General features: G+C 50.2%; 1 long non-coding RNA gene and 1 other non-coding gene across 10 annotated transcripts in view; one reads left to right on the forward strand and one right to left on the reverse strand.

Moving 5' to 3' along the window:
* Window positions 1-8394: 8394 nt before the first annotated feature.
* The window catches only part of LOC126649948 (uncharacterized), a 32800-nt gene continuing 30387 nt past the window's right edge, over window positions 8395-10807 (forward strand). For 6 of the 9 annotated variants that reach the window (XR_007631200.1, XR_007631201.1, XR_007631204.1 and 3 more), the window contains exon 1: window positions 8395-8698. This is a non-coding gene — a long non-coding RNA (uncharacterized LOC126649948). The remainder of the gene's footprint in view (window positions 8699-10807) is intronic. The other 3 variants (XR_007631202.1, XR_007631203.1, XR_007631208.1) reach the window with 1 other exon arrangement.
* TRNAD-GUC (transfer RNA aspartic acid (anticodon GUC)) lies at window positions 8847-8919 on the reverse strand. Its single transcript has one exon. It is a non-coding gene; the product is annotated as a tRNA-Asp (tRNA).

The raw sequence follows: 10807 nt of genomic DNA on the forward strand, positions 1-10807 counted from the left end.
TGGTGATCCTGAGCAGGTTTATTTCTTGAAAGGATGAGGCTCAAGCAACTTCCTTCCCACCTTCCCAGAGAGAAGGCTGTGACATAGTAGGCTCTTTTTCATAAACCACTGAATAGTCTTCAGAAGTGTTAGTTTAAAATCTGAAATGATACAAAGAAAACTCAACACATTAGCAGGAAACTGTTGTTTGTGCAGTGGAGAGGAAAGGCTAGAACTCATCCTTGGAGTAGGTCCTCTTTGGGCTAAGGGTGAAGGCTGTGCTGCGTGAAGCAGGATTAAAACCTTGTTTTATACCACTGCTTGTCTAAATTCTGTCCTTAAGAGCTTTGCAGAGTTAGGCTACAAGTAATGGCAGTGAGGTTGTGTAATCAAGGGCTTTAAGGGAAGCAGAATGGATTTGTACTAATTTTCAAGCTTTATGAAGAGATTAGGGAAATCCAGGAGGTGACATGGGCATAGACTTTCAGCCTGGGGTGAGAAAAAGGTTTTTTTACTGAAACCTTTTGTGTAAACCAGTCCTAATAAAATAATGCATTTAAAAAGACTCTTAGTATCTTCAGAAATCAAAGTACTTGCTGGGGGGTGGGACAAAGAGAAAAGGCTTTCCAAGATCTGTAAAGAGAAAGAAACGGTCTTGCTTTGTCCCTCCCCTGTCAATAATAAACTCATACAAAGATGCTAAACTGAGAAGTCCTCCTTAGGTGGTACTTTATGACTGTCAGCCTTGGGCAGCTCCAGCTGAACAAGCTCCTTCCAATCTTCCTTGGTCAAATCCTTGGCCATGGTGGGATAAAAGTGCAGCTTTCAGTGACCTCTGGATCCAGACAGTGCAGTCCTGTGTTTCTAGATGGCTGCATTTGTATTTTGTCTGTTCATTTAAAATTAGGTAAATCCTTTTTCTGTTTGCCTCAGGTTAACTGTTCCCAAGTTCCTGTTCACTGACAGTGGAGAGATCAGACACTTGTCCTCTATGAACTGAGCAGCACATGGCACAGCACTGCCTTTCCCTGGATCGGTGTCTGTTGTCTGTCAGATAAAAAACGGCTGGTGTAAGGGACCCTGGGTCCTAGCTGGCAGGATGACAATGGGATCTTCTAACATTCAAAATAGGAAGAGAAGTTAAGCATATAGTCAGTTATAAACTTCACTAATAGTAATTAGTAATTGTAAATAGTAATGGTGTAACATCAGTTTCCCTCTTTGGAGGAAGTAGGGTCAGTGTATCTTCATTTACAAAAATTCCCAGAGGACTTCTGAGATCCAGCAATAATTCCATGCTCAGAGGCAACCCAGCAGTCCTGCCTTGCTGCTCAGCTTGGGTGCTCTCTAGGGCAGCAGTGGAGGTGTTGGGGCAGCCATGTGGCTTGGCTCCTGGTGAGCTCCTGAGACCAAAGTCTGCCAGTGCTCACCCTTGGAAGTCCTGAGAGTGCAGCACCCCGGCCGCTCTGCTTGCTCTGGTGGGTTCTGGCAGCACTGCCTGGCTCCACTTTCCATTTCTCTGGCTGCTTGCAGTGGCAGCATGGAACAGCATTAAGACTTGGAGCACTGTTGCTGAGAGTGAGGAGTGTATTTGGACACTGCATTCTCTCCCTTCCCTTGCTTTCAGCTGGCAGTCTGGGAGCATCCCTGGGACAAAAAAAAAAAAAAGCAAATTTATGTTAGAAGAGGACCCTCCAACACGTGGAGCAAGTGGAGAAAAATATGGGAGAGGGTATTCAAGGATTCAAAAAGAGGAGCATTGGACATTAGCTTGTTTGTACTGCAGAGGCCAAAAAGGCACCAGATGTGGGAAGCAGGCCCTGTAATTGGGGTGAGGCCAAGGTTACCTGGGCATTCTGTCTTGTGTATGCCCAGGTCAGAGCTAGGAGAAGGGGGCACTCCCTCCCTGATCAGGTGCTCCCTTTCCAGGCACAGCTTTGTGCCACTGCATAAAGAACAAGACCAGGGAGCTGAGCAAGCTAGAAAGGAGTTCTGCTTTCTTCCTGTTGAAGTAATTTTATGAGGAATTGATTTCAGATCTGGCTCACAAGAGAGTTCCACGCAGAAGCTGCTGCCAGCACAGGAGGAAAGGCAGGGACAGCTGAAGCAGGGGAAGGTGAGGCTGACCTTCAAGCAACAGCTGGATTTCTTCAGGGTTGCAGAATTGGTGTAACTCAGGGGAACACTGTGGTCTCTTGGCTCACAGAGGATGCGATGAAGAAGGCTGCAGTGCCTGACTGGAAGAACCTTACCCTAATTTTTTTCTTTGGCCGTTGGATGTCAGAGGAAAGGTCTGACCTTGTCTTTTGGTGCTGCTATACTTATAAAGCACTGGGTGGATGTTCCTGGGGCCATGGTAGATGCTGTCTTGAGCCAGAGCTCAGTACAGTGGCACAGGAGAGACAAAGAAGCCATGGGAGCAGCACAGTACTGAGCCTGAGGTGCAGAAGGCATGGTACAGTTTATGCCAGCCAGATGACCAAGTGGTAGTGTCAGTCCATGTGCAGGCTTGCCAGAGCTGCACAAAGAGGTGTTACAGCACCAGCCTCCTGATTTTTAGGAGGTCAGGTTTGGTGGCATGGTGACTGTGATGTGGCAGTTTGCTGAGGAGAGCTGTGGCTGTGCAGCTCAGCAGGGTGAGCAGCTGCAGGAAGCTGGGGCTGGGCCCCACAGAGCCTGGCCAGCGTGAGGCTGCCTCCATTGGCCACCCCTGCTCTCTGGACCAACATCATGCCAGGGTGGCAGACCGTGGCTCTGGACCCTGCACCCTCAAGGGATGCCGTGGTCAGTGCACTGGGGTGCACCAAATCTGCCAGTGGCACTTGGTGGCAGGCTGCTGTCAGGACCCCAGCACCATGTTGCAGGCAGGAGTGGGCACAGACTAGAGGGACCACCCAGCCACTGTGCAGCCTGCAGAGGGTGTCAGTGAGTTCTGGTGAGGGGCTTTGCCCCTCAAAAATTTGACTTTCACCGTTGGCTTTTATTATCTTAAGCAGTCCATGCATTTCTGGCAGGTTTTCATTGCTCTGAATTTACTCTGCAAGCAATGTCTCCAATGCAGTTGGGAGTGGGGCATGGTCTGACAATGCACGACTGTGATTAGGTGCCACTTGGCTGTGTTTTGCAGGAGCATGGCTGATCCATCTGTGAGTAAGGTTCAGAGTTGCCAAAAGCAGTGGGAAGGGTGTGCAATATCAAAATATGAATTAACAGGAGAGTTTTTCAGACACATCCCAACATCATGATGGTCTGGATTTCTCCCCACTACCCTCAACTGTGGCTCAAAGCTGAGGGGTCTGCCTCTCCCCTTCTGTCCCACTGCAGACACGGTGGTAAGCACGCTGCCAATGGGTTGTGAAGCTGAAATGGTCCAGCATCATCTAGCATCTCACCCATTCCCCTCCCTGGCACAACACCCATCAACTCCTGAGCAATGTGGGACACTGTCATGGGGAAGGACTGTGTTTTGATATAGTGTTTTTCTTCTGTTGGTAGAGGAGATTGCAGATCTGAACCAGAGGTGGGAAAGTAACATCTAGAAATGGTCTGGCACTGCAAATTAGGATGTGAGCAGTCCAGTCCCTGTCCCCAGAGCAGCTGATTGCTTTTTCCAGCCAAATCTGCCAAACTGGAGTCTGTTCTTCCTCTGCCCCGCCTTCTACAAGGTGAGACTAACGGAAGATCCCTCAACCTACTGATCCCTCAAATGGCCTGTTTTGGGGTGAAGGTGTCTTGTTCCTGGGTCACTTTCCTGCAGGGCTGTTCTTCTGATGGTCACCTCCTTCCTTGACAAGCAAGGCTTGGTGATGGTGGTGCCCTGCCTCAGACTGGGTTGATCCTTCCTCTGGCCTCCTGCAGAGCAGCCAACCAGCTGGAAGGGACGTGGCACAAAAGAGGTGGAGTTATGTGTGCTCTGGTGATGCTGTCATATCGCGGGTGGGGTTTGGTCCCGTGACAGACCCAGCGGCACATCTTGTATGGGAGACAGGACACACACACACACAAGTGTATGTGACCCACAAAATGGCGTTTATTAAAACAAGAAGACAGTTTATATACAGGGGGATACAGAAGGTTCAGGAATAGAGGTGGGTTTCTTGCTGGGGAACCTCGAATCCCGTGAGCTAGTGATAAGTGAACTTGGAGGGATAGGCTGCATAGAATATGTCTGGTCACGCCAGGGGAAGGGAGAGCTTAGGGAAGAATGGAAGGATTGTCCTGGGGGCAGAGACATGGGAATCTGCAAAGGCTACAAGGCTGCGGTGAAATGTTTCTGTACATCACAGCTCTTCTCACCAGAGTGTGCAGTGGCCACAATGTAATTTGAACAGGTGTCAATAGACACATGAACGAATTTTAATTTCCCAATAGAGTCAATGTGTGTGACATCTGTCTGCCAGATTTGCAGTGGGAGTAAGCCTCGAGGGTTTACTCCTTCTGCAGGCAGTGGAGTGATGAGTTGGCAGTCGGGGCAGGCTGAAATGATATCACGAGATTGTTTTTGAGTGAGGCCAAATTCCTTTTGTAGCGCTCGGGCACTCTGATGGAAGAAGTCGTGGGAGAGTCTGGCTTGTTCTAACCGCTGTGGGACGACAGCTGACCCAGCTAAGAGGTCGGCTTGGCGATTCCCTTCTACTATTGGACCAGGAAGTGTGGTATGGGAGCGAACATGAGTGATAAAAAATGGTGAAGAGCGGTGATTTACAGCAGAAAGCAATTTTTGGAATAGTCGAAATAACTGTTCATTTTTAATTTCTCTGAGGTATGAGTTCTCACACCGCTGAACAATGCCTACTACATAATTAGAGTCTGAAATTATATTAAGGTTGTCTGAGAACAAGGACAAGGCACGAATAACTGCTGACAGTTCAACTGACTGAGGAGAGCCTTGGACCTTGTGAATGTCTTGTTGCCAATGATCCCCCTCTCTCCAAACAATGACAGCATTTCCTGTAGTACCTGAGCCGTCAGTGAAGACTGTTAAGGCATTTGGAAGGGGATTAGGAGACCAATTGGAAGTGTATTTAAGGGGAATTTTGTCAATGTTTTGGATGAATTTGCAAGGGGGGTAATGGATTTTAATTTCACCTGCAAAGTCAGATAAAGCAATTTGGAAGTCCAGGCTCATGATCAGGAGTTGTTCTAGATGTTGGGAAGTGAGTGGGAGGTAGATGTAGGCGGGATCTACACCTGCGAGTTCCCAGCACCTGGTTCTGCCCTTGTAACACAATTTGGCCAATAGTTCCGGAAGGGAAACTGTGGTTTTTGTGAATTGGTGGGAGAGAAAGATCCACTCCCATAGGCACAGCTTACTGTTCCTGTCGTAGAGTTGGCCCAGTAGTGCGAAAGGCTGAGTGGACCCTCTTAGTACCACAAGAACAGCTTCTTCTTTCTCTAGGCATCGGTGTACCTGAAAGAGATTTATTTTGTTAGCAATTAGTTTTAAGGCATCCCTAGCAGTAGGGGTTAGTGTCCGTGGGGATGTCAGGTCTGGGTTTCCCTTTAGGAGTTCAAACAATGGATGCAGGTCATCTGTGGAAAGACCCACCACAGGGCATAACCAGTTTAAGGTACCCAGAGTTTTTTGAAGGTCATTCAGGGTGGTGATCTGCAAGGGAATGGAGATTTTCTGTGGGACAATTGCTGAATTGGTAATTTGCCAACCCAGGTACTTCCAGGGAGAGGAAGTCTGGATTTTGGTTGGAGAGATAGTAAAGTTATTGCGTTGCAATGCATCCAGCACTGCGCTTGTCAGTCTCTGGACTTTGGCATCGGTGCTTGCAGCAAGCAGAATGTCATCCATGTAGTGGTAGCAGATAGTATCTGGAAAGGTAGACCTGATGGGAGAAAGGATGTTGGAGATGAAATTCTGGCAGATGGTGGGGCTGTTTTTCATCCCTTGGGGTAGAACAGCCCATTGATAACGTCGGAGAGGCTCTGCCACGTTCAGCGTTGGAAGGGAAAAAGCAAATTTTTCCTGGTCTGCAGGATGCAAGGGAATAGAGAAAAAACAATCTTGAATGTCAATAATAACAATAGGCCAGTCTTTTGGAATCATGGCTGCTGAAGGCATCCCTGGTTGTAAGGCTCCCATCGGCTTGATGATGGCATTAATGGCTCGGAGGTCATGGAGTAGTCTCCATTTACCTGAGGATTTTCTGATACAAAAGATGGGAGAATTCCAGGGGCTGGTAGATGGAGTGATGTGGCCCAATTGTAATTGTTCGTGGACTAGATCTTGTAAGATGGAGAGTCCTTCTCCTCTTACTGGCCACTGGTCTACCCAGGTTGGGGAGGAGGGAACCCAATCGAGGCGAATTGGCTGGCTGTGTCCAGCGGCCACTAGGATAAATTTGAGGTGAGGAAAACACCCCATTGGTCCAGAATGTCTCTCCCCCAAAGGTTAAAGGGGAGGTTTAAAATGTATGGCCTGGTGGTAGCCACTTGGTTTTCGGGGTTGGTTACCTGAATGATGTCTTGACTTAACATGGGAGTCTGTAGACCGCCTATACCTGTGATGTCTGTGTCGCTTTTTGTTGTGGTCCAGTGTGTAGGCCAGTCTTTTGATCTTATAATTGTCATATCTGCTCCAGTATCAAGCATTCCAGTAACCGTGATTTCCTGGTTAGCTGTTAGAGAGTAAAGGCGACATGTTAAGTGTGGGCCGGTTGTGGGAAATTTGGCCCAGTTTACCATTGGGTGGTCCTCTCGGGTGGTGTCTTCCAGGTGTTGCAGTGGCTGCAGTCGGGCTAGTGGAACATCAGTGTACAGTCGAGCTGGAAGAGAAGAAGCTTGGACATTTATGGTTAGGTTATGTGGATTCAGGTTAGACAGTATTTCTGGGACAACAGTTATCCCTTTGTCACAGCATTCTAAGTGTGGAGTCAGCAGGAATTTGTCATTTTTGTTTAGAATTTGGTTTGGATGAACAGAGACTGTTATGATGTCGAGAGTCTCTAGGATTTTGTTGTCTGTGGGAAATAAAAGGATTTCTGGCAAGTCATTAGTGGATGGAGGTTCAGGACTCTTGGGGTCATCGCGTGGTCCCTCACGCTCTATTGCCCGCTTCCCTGGACGATATGGTGAGGCTGCTGGTTATGGGTTCGGCCAGTGGTTCCTCCTCCCTTGACTTGGATGGGCTCCCCATCTTTGGTGAAAATGGAGTGGGCAGTAGCGTGCCCAGTGATACCCCTTCTTGCATATGGGACACAGGGTCCTAGGTAACTTGGGGCTAGGATCTGGGTTAGGGCAGTCTCGTGCAAAGTGTCCTGCCTGCTGGCATTTGTAGCACACACTATTAGCTCTGTGTGCTTCCATAATTGCTTCTGTGATGGCTTGTACTCTGACTGGTTCTGCCTCAGTCAATGCATCTGCTATTATTTTGCTTTCATATTTGCTTGAGCCAATGTCTTTACAGGCTTGTATCATGGACATGGGTGTGGGGTTCACCAAGGAACGGAGAACAGGCTGACAATCTCGGTTAGCCTGTTCTATAGCTAATCGGATAAACAGAGCATCTTGGGCCTCTAAAGGTTTCACTTGCCGAGCTATTGCTTCCCTCAGCCTGGTGGCAAAGTCATAAAAGGGTTCTTTAAGGCCTTGCTGTATGTGTGCAAATGAAGGAGAAGTGGTTGAGGCCTCTGCCACAGCCTTGATGGCTTCTAAAGCCAGGCTTTTTGTTTTATCTAGCCTGCCGAAGGGTATCCTTGCCTGCATTCTGCTGGAAGAGTAGGGACCCTCCCCGTACAATTCATTAATTAAATCTTCCACAGGCACTCGCAGTGCATGGTGTGAGTTCTCAGCATATTGCCTTATGAGTTTTTTCCACTCTTGTTCAAAGAGGGAATACTGCATTAGGTTTAAAATCCCCTTTGTAATTACCCGTATATCAGTTGGTGTCAGGGTGTATGCTGCAAATAAGGAATCTAGCATTCCAGAAACAAAAGGAGAGTTTAAACTATAGTCTGTAACCGCTTTTTTCGCGTCCCGTAGGATAGGGTATGGGACAGGTTCCCATTGTCGGTCCTGGTTATCGTTCTCGGAAAACCGGGAAAACTTTCAGTAAGTTCTAAGTCCCCTGCCTCTTCTGCCTGCTTTCTCGGACCCTGCCACTTATTGCTTGCGGTAGGGGAGTCACAGCCTGTGTTGCTACCGGCTGGGGTGTCTGTTGTTGCAGGGTTTCTACTCGCGGCACGGGATCCATGGGCGCAGTCATTTTTGCGGATGTTTACATCCGGGGAGTCGGCGCAGTTGGTAACACGTCGGCTCCGGCCCCTCCCCTCGGAAAAGCGGAGCGCTGCGTGGTCGTCGGGGAATGAGGGGGCGTGGAGTCAGGGCTAGAGTCACTTTGTGCGCTGACCTCATCCCGGGGTGGGGGCGTGCCTAGCTGTTTCACGCGCTTTAGGGTGGGGGGGTAGGTGTCCGCGCCATCTTGCGAGGACGGTGGGCGGGGTTTGGTAGTTTTTTCGGGCTTTTTGGACGGAAGAGAAGGGCTCTCGTCGCTACTTTTGGCATGTCTCTGGTTTTTCAAATGTGGAAGGATGGCACGCCATGACATGAGAGAGAGACCTGCGTTCTTATCGCCCTGTTCAAAGGCATGTCCCAGCGTGTTTCCTAGCTTGTACCACCGCCGATAGGTTAATAATAATGGCCAGTCTTTGCGAGCGAAGATCCGGGGAAGGTCTTTCCACCTTCCAGCCTGCGCATTGGATTTTTTTAGGTGAGACACAGTGTGCGCGGAACTGAGCCCACCCTTTAATCCTAAGGTTCATCTGCCGGGGCCAAGCGAGCTTGGACGGTGGCAGCGAGGTCCTTAGGACGTAGGTGGGTTGCCTTTAAGGGCTAACGAGCTCCACCTGCCCGGGAGTGGCCCTGACCGGGAATCGAACCCGGGCCTCGGCGGTGACAGCGCCGCGCCCTTACCACTAGACCACCAGGGGCTCCCGATAGGTTAATAAATCTGGGGAAATAAGCTTGTTCTTGGAAAGACATTTCGTTAAAGCTTTGAGGGACTTTTTATCTATGGGATGACCCTCAAAGAGTAGTATGGCTTTAATGCGTTTATAAAGCTGCTTTTCTGAGTTGGAAAGTGTGTTGCCCATATTGAAAGTAAAAGAAAAGGATTCTGGGATCACTCACAGGCTATCTTCAGCGAGGCGGTCCTCCAAACGCAGTCTGACGCTGGAGCGGGCTGCGACTACGATTCCCAGCGGCGTGTGCGGGGGCGCGGGGATCGCGGGAGCCTGGGCGGTTCCGCTGAGGCACTGCTCGGGTCCCGGCGCGGAGGGGGGCTGGGCGCTGGTTCCCGGCGCGGCGCGGCTCCGCGGCGGCTCGCTGCTCCGTTGGTCCTCGGGGAGCGGCGAGCGGTTTCGCGGCGGCTCCCGGCGCGCAGCACGGGGCGGCTCGGCGCGGCGGTGCCGTCCGAAGCGGCGGCTGCCCGGGCGGCAGGGGTGGGGCAGCTGCGCTGCTCGGGTGGCGGCGGCGCGCGGTCCCGGTTCCTCTCGCTCGGCGCGGGTTGTCCCAGCACCGGGGTCTCACGCAGCTGGTTTCTCGCAGTAACAGCGGCTGAAGACTGAGTGGGCAAAGCCCACTCGTGGCTTCTGTGAGTGGGGTCTTTGGGATAGACCGGACTCCGGAAATCCAAGTCTATCAGTAGCTCACGGGAGCCGAGATCTCTCTTAATATAAGAAAGATGAGTTCGAGCTCCACGTTCAGAGCGCCATTTATCGCGGGTGGGGTTTGGTCCCGCGACAGACCCAGCGGCACATCTTGTATGGGAGACAGGACACGCACACACACAAGTGTATGTGGCCCACAAAATGGCGTTTATTAAAACAAGAAGACAGTTTATATACAGGGGGATACAGAAGGTTCAGGAATAGAGGTGGGTTTCTTGCTGGGGAACCTCGAATCCCGTGAGCTAGTGATAAGTGAGCTTGGAGGGATAGGCTGCATAGAATATGTCTGGTCACGCCAGGGGAAGGGAGAGCTTAGGGAAGAATGGAAGGATTGTCCTGGGGGCAGAGACATGGGAATCTGCAAAGGCTACAAGGCTGCGGCCTTGTAGCTGGGTCCTAAGCAGTTCTGCGCAGCTGCAGTTACTAGGTGACTTCGATAGAGATCTCTTCTTCTGAGCCTTCTTTGTAGTTCTTTTGCATCTCTCTCCACTCTCTGTAGGCCTCTTCTGGTCCACCCCCGACACTGTCATATGAAGATATGTTCGTTTTATTTATCTCCTTGGGGATAAGAAGCCTGCTCAAGGAGTAAACTGATACAGGGAGGGTGTGTGTATGGCAGATAGTTTTTGCACAGAGGACAATATTAGCCAACATGGTCTCACCTGTGATGGATCGGATCTGTGTTTCTCCCAGCCTTTCCCTGTACCACATCCACTGTCATGGTTCGTTCACATGCTCGATCTCAGGTGACCCAAGTTTATCAGGTCCCTACTAGAAGGACCTTTGTTGCCAGCTGCAGGGGGACCAGGTGGGGCTGAGACTTTCTGCAGGCACTGTGTGGACTAGAAAAGCCAGTGTTGGGAGAGAAGAGAGCTGGTCTAGAAATTTGCTGGGTAGACCAAGAGTTGGTCTTCAGTAATGAGAGCTGCTCTCTAGGTGCAAGCCCCTCTGCTGGGAATGCAGGGCCTGGCTTCCCCATGCCATTATGATGCAAATCCAGGTTAGGGATTGAATGTCATATCTCTGAGTCCTGGCACTGAACTGAAGCAACTGTGAGGTGGGCGGTGGAGGGAAGGGAGTGGTGTCTGAGTGTACAGCAGGCTTGTCTTTGCTAGACCTGATCAGGAACTGCCTCCTCTGCCTCTCTCCCC

This window comes from Myiozetetes cayanensis, unplaced genomic scaffold (genome assembly GCF_022539395.1).
Source record: "Myiozetetes cayanensis isolate MyiCay16 unplaced genomic scaffold, myiCay2020 scf52, whole genome shotgun sequence".
NCBI classification, from domain to species: domain Eukaryota; kingdom Metazoa; phylum Chordata; class Aves; order Passeriformes; family Tyrannidae; genus Myiozetetes; species Myiozetetes cayanensis.